Raw genomic sequence first — 21,732 nt, 5'->3', positions numbered from 1 at the left:
ATGAAATCCACTAGTAGTACGGAAAAGGTCTCTTGTCTCATTCAATAACCTATGGGTCCCCGGACACCCATTCTGGCCTCTAACCCTTTGATAAGCTATCCACCACGCGACATATAGATGTTTGGATACTTTTTCTTGATTTTTCTATGACGTCCATATGGCTTTTCGGATGTCTTCCCTGCTCTCATACGTAGAACCCTTGAGTTGGATCTGTATTCAATATATACACTGTACAAAAATGCTCACTTTTCGGAGAATTTATTTTGCGGGCAATAAAGAAAATTCCTTGCTCTTGCTATGAGCAAAAACCCATGAAAATGTTTATATTTTATTTGCTAATTAGTTATATCTGATACACTGACCCTCACAAAACTATTTTATTTATGAACCTGAGATGAAATTCTACATTTCGCCTCTTTCCCTAATGTAATTGTGCCTTCGAACAATGGACAAGGTATATTCCATAATTTAGATGTCTTAATCACTCAGCAAAGAGAGGGAGAGAGAGAGAGAGAGAGAGAGATTCACATGTAAGTTAGTTTCTTCACAGAATAATAGAAACCACTAGCCAATTTCTGACTGCAGTTGTAAGATATCTGAGCAGAAAGTAACAGCTACTTTATAAGTATGCAAGTCAGTTTAATGTGAGTTATAGGCCATCAAGTAGTATTCCTCAGAGAAGATACAAGTCTCGGTTTTAAAAATTAAAGCCACACAAGTACCAGTTTATTACTTTGTGAAAAATGGGTTCATTATGAGAAAATGGCGGCAACCGATGCACCTGCTGGTGAAAGTGTTGTTCCGAAGGCATATGGACAGGACATGCATAGTATAGCCCATAAAACCCCTTAAGCTGGTCATTTGGTGTCAGTAAGACTTATCACAAGATCCTGAATCGTTTTTATTTGCTGAAAATTAAAGTGATGTTTTTAAGTACCTTAGCTCATCTTACACTTGTCAAATGGTAGGAAATCCCAATCAGAAGATATCTAAGGCACATCTGCAACCTATTCCTGCATTTGACCATTTGACAAGCCATCTAATAGAAAAATGGTAGACTCTCGGTTCTTTACCTAACACAAAGTCAAGCAAGCAACACTTGTTGACCATAATGTATGCGTCCTCAAGCTTTTCATAGCCAATTCCTTTAAAGAATATTCAAGCAAAACGTGTTCTAAAAGTTTAGGCAATGTTTTAACACTTGTTTGCCTCCCCAAATCTGTCCAGCAAATTTTATGTTTGATTATTTCCAAGAACGTATGCAGGAAGTAGACATTCAGTAGTTTAATTTTTGTATCTGTCACCCTGAAAGTAATGGGGCTAGCTCAAGACTGTCCGAAAACTCTCTCACCTACCCAGGATACATGTATACCATTATATTGAATCAAACCTTATAAAAGACAGTGATCAGTAAAATCCTGGATTGTATAATTATCGAGTAAGATCAGGAGAGTTTTTTAAAATATATAGTGTATCCCATATTGGTAATTATCACCAAATAAAAGACGCCATGACTACCCTAGGACAGCAAAAGACTGTCCCAAAACAACCTCAACTACCCATGATACATGTAGGCGATTAAATAGAACAAAACCAAATAAAAAGACAGCGATCTGTAAAATTCTACCCTGTATAATTATCGAGCAAGATCATTAGAGTTTATTCTTTTGTTGATACTTGCTGAAGACTGTCCCAAAACACACTCATCGACCGCAACATTCATATTTCAAAATATCTTTAAAGCTTCTTTCTTAAATCTTTAATATGACAAAGAGCAGCTGAATAATTACATCCTAAGAGTCCTATCTTTATATTTGCAAAATTCTTGAACCAAATTATTAATTTTAATTGGTTTGATAATGGCAAGAATTACAAAAAATAAAAGTAAAATCTCCTCTAAAATCTTTTGTCTCTGATTATTTTCAGTTTTAGAGACAAATGTTTTAATGGATGCAAAGTAGTTTTAAAGCTGTTTTTTGTTTTTGTTTTTTATATATATAAATACATTCAAAGGTTAAGGTTCCGTACATTAACAATGCAAATTAAGTATTTGGGAACAACTGTACACTAAATCCAATACTTCTAATCGCAAGTAAATACTTTTATCATGATACGAACATGATTTTCCACAGTTTGATTATTTGGGGGTTTTTTTGCGGCAAAATATGTTCCAAAATGAAGATCATGATAAGAATAATAACACCTGTAAGGAATGATTAATTGTTTTTAATGTCATTTTACCTATAAACTTTTTTATGTGCTATTGATGTTGATCTGAATTATTTTATTTTCGCGGGAGCTTATGTACAATATTATCACAGGAAAAGAAAGACGTCTGTGAGGTGCGTCAAAATGGGTGACGTACAATACAATCCTTACAACCAGGGTTCGTCCGATGAATACTCGTTAAGAAGATTACGAGGGAATATATCATTGTCATTTCTGATCCTTACTTTGCTAAAATAACTAATGTTTCCAAGTAATGAGAGATGACACTAAGAAGTAGATTTCTTAAACTTTGAAGGTAAATACTTCAGTGCGTCAAAACTGGGTTTGAAAAAGATGGACCACCCTGTTGTAGTGTATGCGTTTTTGTTCTCGTAAGGTGCTATAAATCGCTTAGATCTTCGAGAAAGCATATGGTTTTAGAGACGATTAAAACTGTGTTGGTAATGTACACCTCAAAAAAGGGGAGTGAAAGAGTTATCGACATAAAATGAATGCCGTAAAGGAAAAAATTTAGAAATTTAGAGAGACACGAGATGGACGACAAAGACGATACTGATAAAACTTAGTATTTACATTGTTGCAGGACCAGATAGGTATAAAAACAGCAGTTGGAATGATGTAATTGTAAAGTTCAGAAACAGAATATACAAAGTTTGTAGTAACTGACATTGCGTTTGTCATACGACAAATTACGGAATCGATTCAGTTGTGGCAAATCGCAAGATAAAATAACGCAGAAGGAAAGTTGATCGAAAAACTTGCAAGCAACCATTTACAGCTTGCATCAATGAAAATTAGAAAATTCTTGACTAGAATTATGAATGTAGCACTTGCAAGCAGTCATTTACAATAATGCAGAAGGAAAGTAGCACTTACAAACTGCCACGTACAATTTGCATCAATGAAAATACAATATACATTGATAGAATTATGAAAGTAGCACTTGCAAGCAGCCATTTACAATAATGCATCATGGAAGATTAGGAAATACACGCATATAATTATTTCGGTAATCCACCTCCATATATGCCTGCCATATTTCCGACAACGTGTGTGTCCGATTTAGATTTTTAACGTAGCTTTAAAATAAATTCAGTCATATCGCTACGATGCCTGCAATGTGGCAGTTTATAGTGATGTCTAGCACTGGGGCATCATGCTGCAGACATGTAGCATGATGTACCACACAGACACATTATCCTGACACCAGGCCGACCAGTCCTAAAACTAACCTCTTAATGCTGTGCGCCTAGCGAGGTAGCTGTTAGTACCATTTTTGTAAGTCTTTGGCATGACTCGGCCGGGGATCAAACCCACGATCTCCCACATCCAAGGCGGGCGCTCTAACCACTAGGCCACTGGAGCGGTCCGACAACGCAAGCTTTCAATTTCTAGGTTATCTTTGTCCTTTGACGGTAAGTGAAAAATTAAGAAAACAAAGTCGTAATTACAAAATTTCTAAGTGCAAAAATTGTAATGTTGTTGAAGAGGATTTAGGTAATATATAGTTGTAAGTACGAATTACTGAGTTGTAAGCAAGGGGCTGTAAGTCGCTTCTTCTTCTTCTGTACATTCGCCTCCTGTTCCACATGAAACTTTGAGAAAAGTATTTGAATAAAAATAAAAAAAAACCTAGGTTCCACCGAGATTTGAACTCGGATTGCTGGATTCAAAGTCCAGAGTGCTAACCATTACACCATGGAACCTATCGGTTACAACGGGTCATCTTCTCAAAACTTATTAGTAGGTTGTAGTATATGCGTATTCTTTACTGTTTTGCTAAAACATGTGCATGAGGTAATAGGAGCGAGGCGATAATACTCAATAGGAAGAGAGCTATTCCAGTATCCAATGGCAATGACATGCGCAAATCGCAATATGTCTGTGTGTGACGGGTTCGCACACACTGGCTGCTGAATGGAAAAGTAAAAATAAATATACACACATTTGGCGGGAAACGCTTTCCAACGCAGGTTTATTCGTTTCCTATCACCATCATATACGTGAATCAGAGGAATAATTTAGCGGTGAGTACCCTGTGGACACCAACTTTTGGTGTCCGCAATATAAAATGTTTCCATCAAGAAGGTTTATGCTTTGAATCCGTGTCCATAACGCATTAAATTGGAATACACAGAGTGGGAGAGAGAGAGAGAGAGAGAGAGAGAGAGAGAGAGAGAGAGAGAGAGAGAGAGAGAGAGAGAGAGTGAGAGAGAGAATAACTATAAAAGAAAAAGATCATATTTGTATAACAACAATGTGATCGTAAAGTGTACCTCTTATCACTTTGCACATTAGTGACATTTATAATAAATGTGTACGAATACAGTTTCTAAGGTATCGAGTGCTGGTCAGTATCAGTGTTGTCATGGTAGAGGTCACGTTATAGAAAAGGGATTCGCTATTTAAAATTGATATCGACTAATATATGCATATATTCATAATGAAACACATATAGTGCAGTGTAATTGACTCCTCGCGGAGAAAAGTGAGAAGAGGTAACGGTCCGCAGCCAATATCAAGACATAAAGGAAATGTGTTTACGTTGCGCAATTCTTTAATTGCAATTAATAAATCAAAGTCGAAATTACAAGATATCTTTGTTTTCAAATCGTAATGTAGTTGCAAAGAATTTGCGAGATTCCCCTTTTTAAGTGCGAATTATTGAATTGTCAGCAAGGAGCACTAGGTTGCAACTCTATTGCGAAACTAGATTCATATTTCGCACTAACCCATTTCCAAGCAATACTGTATGTCGTTAAATAGGTACATACAATGTATCCTCTCATACTCGCTTCTACTATTGTACATTTGTCTTCTGTTCGACATAAAACTTTAAGAAAAGGTATTTTTAGGATTAAAAAGATAAACTTAGGTTCCACCGAGATTTGAACTCGGATTGCTGGATTCAGAGTCCAGAGTGCTAACCATTACACCATGGAACCTATCGATGACACAGGGTCATATTCCAAAAACATGTTAGGAGGTAGTAATATATCAGTATTATATCAGCTTACCGTTGGACTCCCTTGTGTTCATTTATATTACCGATAAGGTGCATTCATGTTGTCAGAGATTTCGTCTTACTTTATTGATAAAACGTTACACTCCTGTAATACACACAAACAAACACACACACACAGATGAATATGTATATATATATATATATATATATATATATATATATATATATATATATATATATATATATATATATATATATATATATATATATATATATATATATATATATATGAAAATAATAAAAGTGTATATGAAGATTAAAAGTGAAATGCCTAAAAGATTAGTACTATTACGTTCGAGTGGAATGTATATTAAATTAGTAAGATACATTGAAATATCTTAAAGTGATTAAATAAAATGAAATTATGCTGGCTAATTTAAAATCAAGTTATAAAGTTCACTTATGACTATCAGGCTAAATTTAGGCAGATCAATACTCTATATATAAATAATGATATAGTATGTTTTTCCCGAGATTTTAAAGTTCTAAATATGTAACCATCAAGGCGATATTTCTTCTATATTCCTGTCTACGTGAAAACCTCAGAGTCTGGGACTCTGTCTTGAAATCATATCCAGATGAGTTTCTTTAGGAAGCCCATTGAAAATGACATTATTTTATTGATGGAATTTAAGTCCTTTTACCGTCTTGAGTTTGGAACACTCATTACTAAAATTCGCACCTGACTCTTTGGTGCGGAATTGAAAGCACATGTTTCAAACACATACTGGTCCAGAAAATGCCGCGGCTCATATCCTTTCATCTGCACAAAAGCTGACATCCAGATTTCATCTATACCGATAAATATAGGTTTCATCTATACTTATAAATGTAGGTTTGATTATGAGCACTCACAATCTTTAAGTTGTTGAATTTTAAATATCATGGTGTTTACATAGGTTTACTATGGGAACTGAATTAGTACCGTGAGTTCTGTGGACTGAACACATTTGCTCGTGAGATGCCACAGGCCACTCTTGCTTTGGCAATTCTGGCATTTGTCTCATCATCGCTTTGGACTGCACGCGACTGCTACTGCCAAGACAGGTGATCTTGTCCACTGCCAGGTGGGTTTGGCCATTCACGGTGATGGTATCCTCTTGGTAACCAAAACAATAATTTCCTTTAACTTCGTCTTCGGCTGTAGTCTCCTCAGATTGAAAAACAATCCGGCCCACCGGCATCTGATATCGATATCATTGTCCTTACAGTATGGAGCGCTGGGCGATATCGGTACCGTAATGGCAAAAGATCACGTGATAACCAGCAGGCCGCGCCTTTTAAATTCTCAATTTCGAGGTCAATCCTATTGATCACACCTTGGAATATATGCCGATAACTGCAGTCGGATCACCTCACCTGTTTGCGAAAGAAGGATTGTCCGAAAAATTGCGAATGCATCTAACTACTTTTTCATTCGTAAGCTCTAGGTCAATCGTACAGTCATTATCTTCGTAGAAACTGTCGAGGTAGTCCGAATAGATCAGGGTTTATTTGTTGTTTCGGAGACATTTTCAGCGAACAAAATTAAACATTTTTTGTAAATTACTGCGAAGACTTGAAAAATCCGAGGAAATATGGAAAGGTCGTTGAAAAATCCAATGACGTATGGTGAGGTCGATGAAAAATCCAAGGGCGTACGGAAATTTCTTTGAAAAATCCAAGGGCTATGGAAAGGTCTATATATGTATCAATAAACAACCATGTACAGCGATTAACTGACACTTACATAGAGACAGAGCTGATGATCCTCCGACAATATGAAGAAATTGTCATACTTCATTTTAGCTTCGAGCTTGTTTTATTTTGAATTTGTAACTCAACAATTGTGACAATTTATTCATACTTTGTTGAACTAACCGGTTTTCAAACTATGTTGTATGACGAAATAGACACACATAGGGATCATATTCGCTTCAATTTGCATACACCCACCTCATCTTTCGCATTAGGATTTACAAAAATAAAATAAAGTCTTTAAATTAATGTAAATAAGAAAGAACTTAAAATAATATTCAAGGTTCCACCGAGATTTGAACTCGGATCGCTGGATTCAAAGTCCAGAGTGCTAACCATTACACCATGGAACCATTGTAGCATGTGTCGACAAGACACTTGTAAAAAGTGTCTCCACTGTTCTACGCCAAGTTCTGACAGCGGCCATTTAGTGGCCATGTTCTGATGACTTATGTTATTAGCAAAATCGCTAATTTTACCAGCCAACTAGATGAAGTCTTACACCTTCGCGTTTCGGAGACTGTGCGGTGTGCTAAAGATCGTCGTGGTGGGCCGAAAGATTGGAAATTTAAAATTTCTGAAAGCTGCATTTCCACTGGCTAATTCCAAAATTAGTAGAATATGACCTCTTAGCGGTCGCTCTCAGATCTTCACGTTAAGACAGAGGAGATTTGAATTTAATCAGATTGCCCCAGGCTTGTATCTATCAGTGTACATAGTTGCCTTATCTTATGTATACAGGAAGTGTAACTATGCAGTGGGAACACGTCACGAGTTGTAATTATATTGACACTAAATATGAAAAGAACTGTAACCCGACTGGGAATATTCTTATTCAATTTTTAGAAGGCAAATGAAGTATCTTTGTTGTTTAAGGTATAAAGTACATTCTGATTAACTTTTGTAAAAGAAACATCAAAGAAAACGCTGAATGTGGCTCTAAATTAATTGATTATGATAATGGTATCGATTCACATCTGAGAAGTGTAGATACATGTTCATTATTAGAATTTAGATAAAACTAAACAATGTTACATGTAACTGAGACATGTGAGTCTTTAGTGTAGTTTCCAAATTTCACCCAGTAATACATACTAATCATCTGTAAACAATATTCTCTTATACATAGCTTTTTATATTTCTTCTATGAAATCCACTAGTAGTACGGAAAAGGTCTCTTGTCTCATTCAATAACCTATGGGTCCCCGGACACCCATTCTGGCCTCTAACCCTTTGATAAGCTATCCACCACGCGACATATAGATGTTTGGATACTTTTTCTTGATTTTTCTATGACGTCCATATGGCTTTTCGGATGTCTTCCCTGCTCTCATACGTAGAACCCTTGAGTTGGATCTGTATTCAATATATACACTGTACAAAAATGCTCACTTTTCGGAGAATTTATTTTGCGGGCAATAAAGAAAATTCCTTGCTCTTGCTATGAGCAAAAACCCATGAAAATGTTTATATTTTATTTGCTAATTAGTTATATCTGATACACTGACCCTCACAAAACTATTTTATTTATGAACCTGAGATGAAATTCTACATTTCGCCTCTTTCCCTAATGTAATTGTGCCTTCGAACAATGGACAAGGTATATTCCATAATTTAGATGTCTTAATCACTCAGCAAAGAGAGGGAGAGAGAGAGAGAGAGAGAGAGATTCACATGTAAGTTAGTTTCTTCACAGAATAATAGAAACCACTAGCCAATTTCTGACTGCAGTTGTAAGATATCTGAGCAGAAAGTAACAGCTACTTTATAAGTATGCAAGTCAGTTTAATGTGAGTTATAGGCCATCAAGTAGTATTCCTCAGAGAAGATACAAGTCTCGGTTTTAAAAATTAAAGCCACACAAGTACCAGTTTATTACTTTGTGAAAAATGGGTTCATTATGAGAAAATGGCGGCAACCGATGCACCTGCTGGTGAAAGTGTTGTTCCGAAGGCATATGGACAGGACATGCATAGTATAGCCCATAAAACCCCTTAAGCTGGTCATTTGGTGTCAGTAAGACTTATCACAAGATCCTGAATCGTTTTTATTTGCTGAAAATTAAAGTGATGTTTTTAAGTACCTTAGCTCATCTTACACTTGTCAAATGGTAGGAAATCCCAATCAGAAGATATCTAAGGCACATCTGCAACCTATTCCTGCATTTGACCATTTGACAAGCCATCTAATAGAAAAATGGTAGACTCTCGGTTCTTTACCTAACACAAAGTCAAGCAAGCAACACTTGTTGACCATAATGTATGCGTCCTCAAGCTTTTCATAGCCAATTCCTTTAAAGAATATTCAAGCAAAACGTGTTCTAAAAGTTTAGGCAATGTTTTAACACTTGTTTGCCTCCCCAAATCTGTCCAGCAAATTTTATGTTTGATTATTTCCAAGAACGTATGCAGGAAGTAGACATTCAGTAGTTTAATTTTTGTATCTGTCACCCTGAAAGTAATGGGGCTAGCTCAAGACTGTCCGAAAACTCTCTCACCTACCCAGGATACATGTATACCATTATATTGAATCAAACCTTATAAAAGACAGTGATCAGTAAAATCCTGGATTGTATAATTATCGAGTAAGATCAGGAGAGTTTTTTAAAATATATAGTGTATCCCATATTGGTAATTATCACCAAATAAAAGACGCCATGACTACCCTAGGACAGCAAAAGACTGTCCCAAAACAACCTCAACTACCCATGATACATGTAGGCGATTAAATAGAACAAAACCAAATAAAAAGACAGCGATCTGTAAAATTCTACCCTGTATAATTATCGAGCAAGATCATTAGAGTTTATTCTTTTGTTGATACTTGCTGAAGACTGTCCCAAAACACACTCATCGACCGCAACATTCATATTTCAAAATATCTTTAAAGCTTCTTTCTTAAATCTTTAATATGACAAAGAGCAGCTGAATAATTACATCCTAAGAGTCCTATCTTTATATTTGCAAAATTCTTGAACCAAATTATTAATTTTAATTGGTTTGATAATGGCAAGAATTACAAAAAATAAAAGTAAAATCTCCTCTAAAATCTTTTGTCTCTGATTATTTTCAGTTTTAGAGACAAATGTTTTAATGGATGCAAAGTAGTTTTAAAGCTGTTTTTTGTTTTTGTTTTTTATATATATAAATACATTCAAAGGTTAAGGTTCCGTACATTAACAATGCAAATTAAGTATTTGGGAACAACTGTACACTAAATCCAATACTTCTAATCGCAAGTAAATACTTTTATCATGATACGAACATGATTTTCCACAGTTTGATTATTTGGGGGTTTTTTTGCGGCAAAATATGTTCCAAAATGAAGATCATGATAAGAATAATAACACCTGTAAGGAATGATTAATTGTTTTTAATGTCATTTTACCTATAAACTTTTTTATGTGCTATTGATGTTGATCTGAATTATTTTATTTTCGCGGGAGCTTATGTACAATATTATCACAGGAAAAGAAAGACGTCTGTGAGGTGCGTCAAAATGGGTGACGTACAATACAATCCTTACAACCAGGGTTCGTCCGATGAATACTCGTTAAGAAGATTACGAGGGAATATATCATTGTCATTTCTGATCCTTACTTTGCTAAAATAACTAATGTTTCCAAGTAATGAGAGATGACACTAAGAAGTAGATTTCTTAAACTTTGAAGGTAAATACTTCAGTGCGTCAAAACTGGGTTTGAAAAAGATGGACCACCCTGTTGTAGTGTATGCGTTTTTGTTCTCGTAAGGTGCTATAAATCGCTTAGATCTTCGAGAAAGCATATGGTTTTAGAGACGATTAAAACTGTGTTGGTAATGTACACCTCAAAAAAGGGGAGTGAAAGAGTTATCGACATAAAATGAATGCCGTAAAGGAAAAAATTTAGAAATTTAGAGAGACACGAGATGGACGACAAAGACGATACTGATAAAACTTAGTATTTACATTGTTGCAGGACCAGATAGGTATAAAAACAGCAGTTGGAATGATGTAATTGTAAAGTTCAGAAACAGAATATACAAAGTTTGTAGTAACTGACATTGCGTTTGTCATACGACAAATTACGGAATCGATTCAGTTGTGGCAAATCGCAAGATAAAATAACGCAGAAGGAAAGTTGATCGAAAAACTTGCAAGCAACCATTTACAGCTTGCATCAATGAAAATTAGAAAATTCTTGACTAGAATTATGAATGTAGCACTTGCAAGCAGTCATTTACAATAATGCAGAAGGAAAGTAGCACTTACAAACTGCCACGTACAATTTGCATCAATGAAAATACAATATACATTGATAGAATTATGAAAGTAGCACTTGCAAGCAGCCATTTACAATAATGCATCATGGAAGATTAGGAAATACACGCATATAATTATTTCGGTAATCCACCTCCATATATGCCTGCCATATTTCCGACAACGTGTGTGTCCGATTTAGATTTTTAACGTAGCTTTAAAATAAATTCAGTCATATCGCTACGATGCCTGCAATGTGGCAGTTTATAGTGATGTCTAGCACTGGGGCATCATGCTGCAGACATGTAGCATGATGTACCACACAGACACATTATCCTGACACCAGGCCGACCAGTCCTAAAACTAACCTCTTAATGCTGTGCGCCTAGCGAGGTAGCTGTTAGTACCATTTTTGTAAGTCTTTGGCATGACTCGGCCGGGGATCAAACCCACGATCTCCCACATCCAAGGCGGGCGCTCTAACCACTAGGCCACTGGAGCGGTCCGACAACGCAAGCTTTCAATTTCTAGGTTATCTTTGTCCTTTGACGGTAAGTGAAAAATTAAGAAAACAAAGTCGTAATTACAAAATTTCTAAGTGCAAAAATTGTAATGTTGTTGAAGAGGATTTAGGTAATATATAGTTGTAAGTACGAATTACTGAGTTGTAAGCAAGGGGCTGTAAGTCGCTTCTTCTTCTTCTGTACATTCGCCTCCTGTTCCACATGAAACTTTGAGAAAAGTATTTGAATAAAAATAAAAAAAAACCTAGGTTCCACCGAGATTTGAACTCGGATTGCTGGATTCAAAGTCCAGAGTGCTAACCATTACACCATGGAACCTATCGGTTACAACGGGTCATCTTCTCAAAACTTATTAGTAGGTTGTAGTATATGCGTATTCTTTACTGTTTTGCTAAAACATGTGCATGAGGTAATAGGAGCGAGGCGATAATACTCAATAGGAAGAGAGCTATTCCAGTATCCAATGGCAATGACATGCGCAAATCGCAATATGTCTGTGTGTGACGGGTTCGCACACACTGGCTGCTGAATGGAAAAGTAAAAATAAATATACACACATTTGGCGGGAAACGCTTTCCAACGCAGGTTTATTCGTTTCCTATCACCATCATATACGTGAATCAGAGGAATAATTTAGCGGTGAGTACCCTGTGGACACCAACTTTTGGTGTCCGCAATATAAAATGTTTCCATCAAGAAGGTTTATGCTTTGAATCCGTGTCCATAACGCATTAAATTGGAATACACAGAGTGGGAGAGAGAGAGAGAGAGAGAGAGAGAGAGAGAGAGAGAGAGAGAGAGAGAGAGAGAGAGTGAGAGAGAGAATAACTATAAAAGAAAAAGATCATATTTGTATAACAACAATGTGATCGTAAAGTGTACCTCTTATCACTTTGCACATTAGTGACATTTATAATAAATGTGTACGAATACAGTTTCTAAGGTATCGAGTGCTGGTCAGTATCAGTGTTGTCATGGTAGAGGTCACGTTATAGAAAAGGGATTCGCTATTTAAAATTGATATCGACTAATATATGCATATATTCATAATGAAACACATATAGTGCAGTGTAATTGACTCCTCGCGGAGAAAAGTGAGAAGAGGTAACGGTCCGCAGCCAATATCAAGACATAAAGGAAATGTGTTTACGTTGCGCAATTCTTTAATTGCAATTAATAAATCAAAGTCGAAATTACAAGATATCTTTGTTTTCAAATCGTAATGTAGTTGCAAAGAATTTGCGAGATTCCCCTTTTTAAGTGCGAATTATTGAATTGTCAGCAAGGAGCACTAGGTTGCAACTCTATTGCGAAACTAGATTCATATTTCGCACTAACCCATTTCCAAGCAATACTGTATGTCGTTAAATAGCTACATACAATGTATCCTCTCATACTCGCTTCTACTATTGTACATTTGTCTTCTGTTCGACATAAAACTTTAAGAAAAGGTATTTTTAGGATTAAAAAGATAAACTTAGGTTCCACCGAGATTTGAACTCGGATTGCTGGATTCAGAGTCCAGAGTGCTAACCATTACACCATGGAACCTATCGATGACACAGGGTCATATTCCAAAAACATGTTAGGAGGTAGTAATATATCAGTATTATATCAGCTTACCGTTGGACTCCCTTGTGTTCATTTATATTACCGATAAGGTGCATTCATGTTGTCAGAGATTTCGTCTTACTTTATTGATAAAACGTTACACTCCTGTAATACACACAAACAAACACACACACACAGATGAATATGTATATATATATATATATATATATATATATATATATATATATATATATATATATATATATATATATATATGAAAATAATAAAAGTGTATATGAAGATTAAAAGTGAAATGCCTAAAAGATTAGTACTATTACGTTCGAGTGGAATGTATATTAAATTAGTAAGATACATTGAAATATCTTAAAGTGATTAAATAAAATGAAATTATGCTGGCTAATTTAAAATCAAGTTATAAAGTTCACTTATGACTATCAGGCTAAATTTAGGCAGATCAATACTCTATATATAAATAATGATATAGTATGTTTTTCCCGAGATTTTAAAGTTCTAAATATGTAACCATCAAGGCGATATTTCTTCTATATTCCTGTCTACGTGAAAACCTCAGAGTCTGGGACTCTGTCTTGAAATCATATCCAGATGAGTTTCTTTAGGAAGCCCATTGAAAATGACATTATTTTATTGATGGAATTTAAGTCCTTTTACCGTCTTGAGTTTGGAACACTCATTACTAAAATTCGCACCTGACTCTTTGGTGCGGAATTGAAAGCACATGTTTCAAACACATACTGGTCCAGAAAATGCCGCGGCTCATATCCTTTCATCTGCACAAAAGCTGACATCCAGATTTCATCTATACCGATAAATATAGGTTTCATCTATACTTATAAATGTAGGTTTGATTATGAGCACTCACAATCTTTAAGTTGTTGAATTTTAAATATCATGGTGTTTACATAGGTTTACTATGGGAACTGAATTAGTACCGTGAGTTCTGTGGACTGAACACATTTGCTCGTGAGATGCCACAGGCCACTCTTGCTTTGGCAATTCTGGCATTTGTCTCATCATCGCTTTGGACTGCACGCGACTGCTACTGCCAAGACAGGTGATCTTGTCCACTGCCAGGTGGGTTTGGCCATTCACGGTGATGGTATCCTCTTGGTAACCAAAACAATAATTTCCTTTAACTTCGTCTTCGGCTGTAGTCTCCTCAGATTGAAAAACAATCCGGCCCACCGGCATCTGATATCGATATCATTGTCCTTACAGTATGGAGCGCTGGGCGATATCGGTACCGTAATGGCAAAAGATCACGTGATAACCAGCAGGCCGCGCCTTTTAAATTCTCAATTTCGAGGTCAATCCTATTGATCACACCTTGGAATATATGCCGATAACTGCAGTCGGATCACCTCACCTGTTTGCGAAAGAAGGATTGTCCGAAAAATTGCGAATGCATCTAACTACTTTTTCATTCGTAAGCTCTAGGTCAATCGTACAGTCATTATCTTCGTAGAAACTGTCGAGGTAGTCCGAATAGATCAGGGTTTATTTGTTGTTTCGGAGACATTTTCAGCGAACAAAATTAAACATTTTTTGTAAATTACTGCGAAGACTTGAAAAATCCGAGGAAATATGGAAAGGTCGTTGAAAAATCCAATGACGTATGGTGAGGTCGATGAAAAATCCAAGGGCGTACGGAAATTTCTTTGAAAAATCCAAGGGCTATGGAAAGGTCTATATATGTATCAATAAACAACCATGTACAGCGATTAACTGACACTTACATAGAGACAGAGCTGATGATCCTCCGACAATATGAAGAAATTGTCATACTTCATTTTAGCTTCGAGCTTGTTTTATTTTGAATTTGTAACTCAACAATTGTGACAATTTATTCATACTTTGTTGAACTAACCGGTTTTCAAACTATGTTGTATGACGAAATAGACACACATAGGGATCATATTCGCTTCAATTTGCATACACCCACCTCATCTTTCGCATTAGGATTTACAAAAATAAAATAAAGTCTTTAAATTAATGTAAATAAGAAAGAACTTAAAATAATATTCAAGGTTCCACCGAGATTTGAACTCGGATCGCTGGATTCAAAGTCCAGAGTGCTAACCATTACACCATGGAACCATTGTAGCATGTGTCGACAAGACACTTGTAAAAAGTGTCTCCACTGTTCTACGCCAAGTTCTGACAGCGGCCATTTAGTGGCCATGTTCTGATGACTTATGTTATTAGCAAAATCGCTAATTTTACCAGCCAACTAGATGAAGTCTTACACCTTCGCGTTTCGGAGACTGTGCGGTGTGCTAAAGATCGTCGTGGTGGGCCGAAAGATTGGAAATTTAAAATTTCTGAAAGCTGCATTTCCACTGGCTAATTCCAAAATTAGTAGAATATGACCTCTTAGCGGTCGCTCTCAGATCTTCACGTTAAGACAGAGGAGATTTGAATTTAATCAGATTGCCCCAGGCTTGTATCTATCAGTGTACATAGTTGCCTTATCTTATGTATACAGGAAGTGTAACTATGCAGTGGGAACACGTCACGAGTTGTAATTATATTGACACTAAATATGAAAAGAACTGTAACCCGACTGGGAATATTCTTATTCAATTTTTAGAAGGCAAATGAAGTATCTTTGTTGTTTAAGGTATAAAGTACATTCTGATTAACTTTTGTAAAAGAAACATCAAAGAAAACGCTGAATGTGGCTCTAAATTAATTGATTATGATAATGGTATCGATTCACATCTGAGAAGTGTAGATACATGTTCATTATTAGAATTTAGATAAAACTAAACAATGTTACATGTAACTGAGACATGTGAGTCTTTAGTGTAGTTTCCAAATTTCACCCAGTAATACATACTAATCATCTGTAAACAATATTCTCTTATACATAATTTTTTATATTTCTTCTATGAAATCCACTAGTAGTACGGAAAAGGTCTCTTGTCTCATTCAATAACCTATGGGTCCCCGGACACCCATTCTGGCCTCTAACCCTTTGATAAGCTATCCACCACGCGACATATAGATGTTTGGATACTTTTTCTTGATTTTTCTATGACGTCCATATGGCTTTTCTGATGTCTTCCCTGCTCTCATACGTAGAACCCTTGAGTTGGATCTGTATTCAATATATACACTGTACAAAAATGCTCACTTTTCGGAGAATTTATTTTGCGGGCAATAAAGAAAATTCCTTGCTCTTGCTATGAGCAAAAACCCATGAAAATGTTTATATTTTATTTGCTAATTAGTTATATCTGATACACTGACCCTCACAAAACTATTTTATTTATGAACCTGAGATGAAATTCTACATTTCGCCTCTTTCCCTAATGTAATTGTGCCTTCGAACAATGGACAAGGTATATTCCATAATTTAGATGTCTTAATCACTCAGCAAAGAGAGGGAGAGAGAGAGAGAGAGAGAGAGAGAGAGAGATTCACATGTAAGTTAGTTTCTTCACAGAATAATAGAAACCACTAGCCAATTTCTGACTGCAGTTGTAAGATATCTGAGCAGAAAGTAACAGCTACTTTATAAGTATGCAAGTCAGTTTAATGTGAGTTATAGGCCACCAAGTAGTATTCCTCAGAGAAGATACAAGTCTCGGTTTTAAAAATTAAAGCCACACAAGTACCAGTTTATTACTTTGTGAAAAATGGGTTCATTATGAGAAAATGGCGGCAACCGATGCACCTGCTGGTGAAAGTGTTGTTCCGAAGGCATATGGACAGGACATGCATAGTATAGCCCATAAAACCCCTTAAGCTGGTCATTTGGTGTCAGTAAGACTTATCACAAGATCCTGAATCGTTTTTATTTGCTGAAAATTAAAGTGATGTTTTTAAGTACCTTAGCTCATCTTACACTTGTCAAATGGTAGGAAATCCCAATCAGAAGATATCTAAGGCACATCTGCAACCTATTCCTGCATTTGACCATTTGACAAGCCATCTAATAGAAAAATGGTAGACTCTCGGTTCTTTACCTAACACAAAGTCAAGCAAGCAACACTTGTTGACCATAATGTATGCGTCCTCAAGCTTTTCATAGCCAATTCCTTTAAAGAATATTCAAGCAAAACGTGTTCTAAAAGTTTAGGCAATGTTTTAACACTTGTTTGCCTCCCCAAATCTGTCCAGCAAATTTTATGTTTGATTATTTCCAAGAACGTATGCAGGAAGTAGACATTCAGTAGTTTAATTTTTGTATCTGTCACCCTGAAAGTAATGGGGCTAGCTCAAGACTGTCCGAAAACTCTCTCACCTACCCAGGATACATGTATACCATTATATTGAATCAAACCTTATAAAAGACAGTGATCAGTAAAATCCTGGATTGTATAATTATCGAGTAAGATCAGGAGAGTTTTTTAAAATATATAGTGTATCCCATATTGGTAATTATCACCAAATAAAAGATGCCATGACTACCCTAGGACAGCAAAAGACTGTCCCAAAACAACCTCAACTACCCATGATACATGTAGGCGATTAAATAGAACAAAACCAAATAAAAAGACAGCGATCTGTAAAATTCTACCCTGTATAATTATCGAGCAAGATCATTAGAGTTTATTCTTTTGTTGATACTTGCTGAAGACTGTCCCAAAACACACTCATCGACCGCAACATTCATATTTCAAAATATCTTTAAAGCTTCTTTCTTAAATCTTTAATATGACAAAGAGCAGCTGAATAATTACATCCTAAGAGTCCTATCTTTATATTTGCAAAATTCTTGAACCAAATTATTAATTTTAATTGGTTTGATAATGGCAAGAATTACAAAAAATAAAAGTAAAATCTCCTGTAAAATCTTTTGTCTCTGATTATTTTCAGTTTTAGAGACAAATGTTTTAATGGATGCAAAGTAGTTTTAAAGCTGTTTTTTGTTTTTGTTTTTTATATATATAAATACATTCAAAGGTTAAGGTTCCGTACATTAACAATGCAAATTAAGTATTTGGGAACAACTGTACACTAAATCCAATACTTCTAATCGCAAGTAAATACTTTTATCATGATACGAACATGATTTTCCACAGTTTGATTATTTGGGGGTTTTTTTTGCGGCAAAATATGTTCCAAAATGAAGATCATGATAAGAATAATAACACCTGTAAGGAATGATTAATTGTTTTTAATGTCATTTTACCTATAAACTTTTTTATGTGCTATTGATGTTGATCTGAATTATTTTATTTTCGCGGGAACTTATGTACAATATTATCACAGGAAAAGAAAGACGTCTGTGAGGTGCGTCAAAATGGGTGACGTACAATACAATCCTTACAACCAGGGTTCGTCCGATGAATACTCGTTAAGAAGATTACGAGGGAATATATCATTGTCATTTCTGATCCTTACTTTGCTAAAATAACTAATGTTTCCAAGTAATGAGAGATGACACTAAGAAGTAGATTTCTTAAACTTTGAAGGTAAATACTTCAGTGCGTCAAAACTGGGTTTGAAAAAGATGGACCACCCTGTTGTAGTGTATGCGTTTTTGTTCTCGTAAGGTGCTATAAATCGCTTAGATCTTCGAGAAAGCATATGGTTTTAGAGACGATTAAAACTGTGTTGGTAATGTACACCTCAAAAAAGGGGAGTGAAAGAGTTATCGACATAAAATGAATGCCGTAAAGGAAAAAATTTAGAAATTTAGAGAGACACGAGATGGACGACAAAGACGATACTGATAAAACTTAGTATTTACATTGTTGCAGGACCAGATAGGTATAAAAACAGCAGTTGGAATGATGTAATTGTAAAGTTCAGAAACAGAATATACAAAGTTTGTAGTAACTGACATTGCGTTTGTCATACGACAAATTACGGAATCGATTCAGTTGTGGCAAATCGCAAGATAAAATAACGCAGAAGGAAAGTTGATCGAAAAACTTGCAAGCAACCATTTACAGCTTGCATCAATGAAAATTAGAAAATTCTTGACTAGAATTATGAATGTAGCACTTGCAAGCAGTCATTTACAATAATGCAGAAGGAAAGTAGCACTTACAAACTGCCACGTACAATTTGCATCAATGAAAATACAATATACATTGATAGAATTATGAAAGTAGCACTTGCAAGCAGCCATTTACAATAATGCATCATGGAAGATTAGGAAATACACGCATATAATTATTTCGGTAATCCACCTCCATATATGCCTGCCATATTTCCGACAACGTGTGTGTCCGATTTAGATTTTTAACGTAGCTTTAAAATAAATTCAGTCATATCGCTACGATGCCTGCAATGTGGCAGTTTATAGTGATGTCTAGCACTGGGGCATCATGCTGCAGACATGTAGCATGATGTACCACACAGACACATTATCCTGACACCAGGCCGACCAGTCCTAAAACTAACCTCTTAATGCTGTGCGCCTAGCGAGGTAGCTGTTAGTACCATTTTTGTAAGTCTTTGGCATGACTCGGCCGGGGATCAAACCCACGATCTCCCACATCCAAGGCGGGCGCTCTAACCACTAGGCCACTGGAGCGGTCCGACAACGCAAGCTTTCAATTTCTAGGTTATCTTTGTCCTTTGACGGTAAGTGAAAAATTAAGAAAACAAAGTCGTAATTACAAAATTTCTAAGTGCAAAAATTGTAATGTTGTTGAAGAGGATTTAGGTAATATATAGTTGTAAGTACGAATTACTGAGTTGTAAGCAAGGGGCTGTAAGTCGCTTCTTCTTCTTCTGTACATTCGCCTCCTGTTCCACATGAAACTTTGAGAAAAGTATTTGAATAAAAATAAAAAAAACCTAGGTTCCACCGAGATTTGAACTCGGATTGCTGGATTCAAAGTCCAGAGTGCTAACCATTACACCATGGAACCTATCGGTTACAACGGGTCATCTTCTCAAAACTTATTAGTAGGTTGTAGTATATGCGTATTCTTTACTGTTTTGCTAAAACATGTGCATGAGGTAATAGGAGCGAGGCGATAATACTCAATAGGAAGAGAGCTATTCCAGTATCCAATGGCAATGACATGCGCAAATCGCAATATGTCTGTGTGTGACGGGTTCGCACACATTGGCTGCTGAATGGAAAAGTAAAAATAAATATACACACATTTGGCGGGAAACGCTTTCCAACGCAGGTTTATTCGTTTCCTATCACCATTATATACGTGAATCAGAGGAATAATTTAGCGGTGAGTACCCTGTGGACACCAACTTTTGGTGTCCGCAATATAAAATGTTTCCATCAAGAAGGTTTATGCTTTGAATCCGTGTCCATAACGCATTAAATTGGAATACACAGAGTGGGAGAGAGAGAGAGAGAGAGAGAGAGAGAGAGAGAGAGAGAGAGAGAGAATAACTATAAAAGAAAAAGATCATATTTGTATAACAACAATGTGATCGTAAAGTGTACCTCTTATCACTTTGCACATTAGTGACATTTATAATAAATGTGTACGAATACAGTTTCTAAGGTATCGAGTGCTGGTCAGTATCAGTGTTGTCATGGTAGAGGTCACGTTATAGAAAAGGGATTCGCTATTTAAAATTGATATCGACTAATATATGCATATATTCATAATGAAACACATATAGTGCAGTGTAATTGACTCCTCGCGGAGAAAAGTGAGAAGAGGTAACGGTCCGCAGCCAATATCAAGACATAAAGGAAATGTGTTTACGTTGCGCAATTCTTTAATTGCAATTAATAAATCAAAGTCGAAATTACAAGATATCTTTGTTTTCAAATCGTAATGTAGTTGCAAAGAATTTGCGAGATTCCCCTTTTTAAGTGCGAATTATTGAATTGTCAGCAAGGAGCACTAGGTTGCAACTCTATTGCGAAACTAGATTCATATTTCGCACTAACCCATTTCCAAGCAATACTGTATGTCGTTAAATAGGTACATACAATGTATCCTCTCATACTCGCTTCTACTATTGTACATTTGTCTTCTGTTCGACATAAAACTTTAAGAAAAGGTATTTTTAGGATTAAAAAGATAAACTTAGGTTCCACCGAGATTTGAACTCGGATTGCTGGATTCAGAGTCCAGAGTGCTAACCATTACACCATGGAACCTATCGATGACACAGGGTCATATTCCAAAAACATGTTAGGAGGTAGTAATATATCAGTATTATATCAGCTTACCGTTGGACTCCCTTGTGTTCATTTATATTACCGATAAGGTGCATTCATGTTGTCAGAGATTTCGTCTTACTTTATTGATAAAACGTTACACTCCTGTAATACACACAAACAAACACACACACACAGATGAATATGTATATATATATATATATATATATATATATATATATATATATATATATATATATATATATATATATATATATATATGAAAATAATAAAAGTGTATATGAAGATTAAAAGTGAAATGCCTAAAAGATTAGTACTATTAC

The 21,732-nt window shown here is 35.7% G+C and overlaps 8 non-coding genes across 8 annotated transcripts; all 8 read right to left on the bottom strand.

Annotated features, from left to right (window-relative positions):
- Positions 1–3,863: 3,863 nt before the first annotated feature.
- On the bottom strand, positions 3,864–3,935 carry Trnaq-uug (transfer RNA glutamine (anticodon UUG)). The gene has a single exon. It is a non-coding gene; the product is annotated as a tRNA-Gln (tRNA).
- Positions 3,936–5,102: 1,167 nt separating this feature from the next.
- Trnaq-cug (transfer RNA glutamine (anticodon CUG)) lies at positions 5,103–5,174 on the bottom strand. The gene has a single exon. It is a non-coding gene; the product is annotated as a tRNA-Gln (tRNA).
- A 2,098-nt stretch (positions 5,175–7,272) lies between these two features.
- Trnaq-uug (transfer RNA glutamine (anticodon UUG)) lies at positions 7,273–7,344 on the bottom strand. Its single transcript has one exon. It is a non-coding gene; the product is annotated as a tRNA-Gln (tRNA).
- Positions 7,345–12,000: 4,656 nt separating this feature from the next.
- Trnaq-uug (transfer RNA glutamine (anticodon UUG)) lies at positions 12,001–12,072 on the bottom strand. Its single transcript has one exon. It is a non-coding gene; the product is annotated as a tRNA-Gln (tRNA).
- Positions 12,073–13,233: 1,161 nt separating this feature from the next.
- Positions 13,234–13,305, bottom strand: Trnaq-cug (transfer RNA glutamine (anticodon CUG)). Its single transcript has one exon. It is a non-coding gene; the product is annotated as a tRNA-Gln (tRNA).
- A 2,064-nt stretch (positions 13,306–15,369) lies between these two features.
- Positions 15,370–15,441, bottom strand: Trnaq-uug (transfer RNA glutamine (anticodon UUG)). The gene has a single exon. It is a non-coding gene; the product is annotated as a tRNA-Gln (tRNA).
- A 4,664-nt stretch (positions 15,442–20,105) lies between these two features.
- Positions 20,106–20,177, bottom strand: Trnaq-uug (transfer RNA glutamine (anticodon UUG)). The gene has a single exon. It is a non-coding gene; the product is annotated as a tRNA-Gln (tRNA).
- A 1,139-nt stretch (positions 20,178–21,316) lies between these two features.
- Positions 21,317–21,388, bottom strand: Trnaq-cug (transfer RNA glutamine (anticodon CUG)). The gene has a single exon. It is a non-coding gene; the product is annotated as a tRNA-Gln (tRNA).
- Between the last annotated feature and the right edge of the window lie 344 nt (positions 21,389–21,732).

This window comes from Sinohyriopsis cumingii, chromosome 17, assembly GCF_028554795.1.
Source record: "Sinohyriopsis cumingii isolate HCF-2022 chromosome 17, ASM2855479v2, whole genome shotgun sequence".
Taxonomy (NCBI): Eukaryota; Metazoa; Mollusca; class Bivalvia; order Unionida; family Unionidae; genus Sinohyriopsis; species Sinohyriopsis cumingii.
Note: the sequence above shows the minus strand (reverse complement) of the source record. Positions and strands in the feature narration are given on the sequence as shown.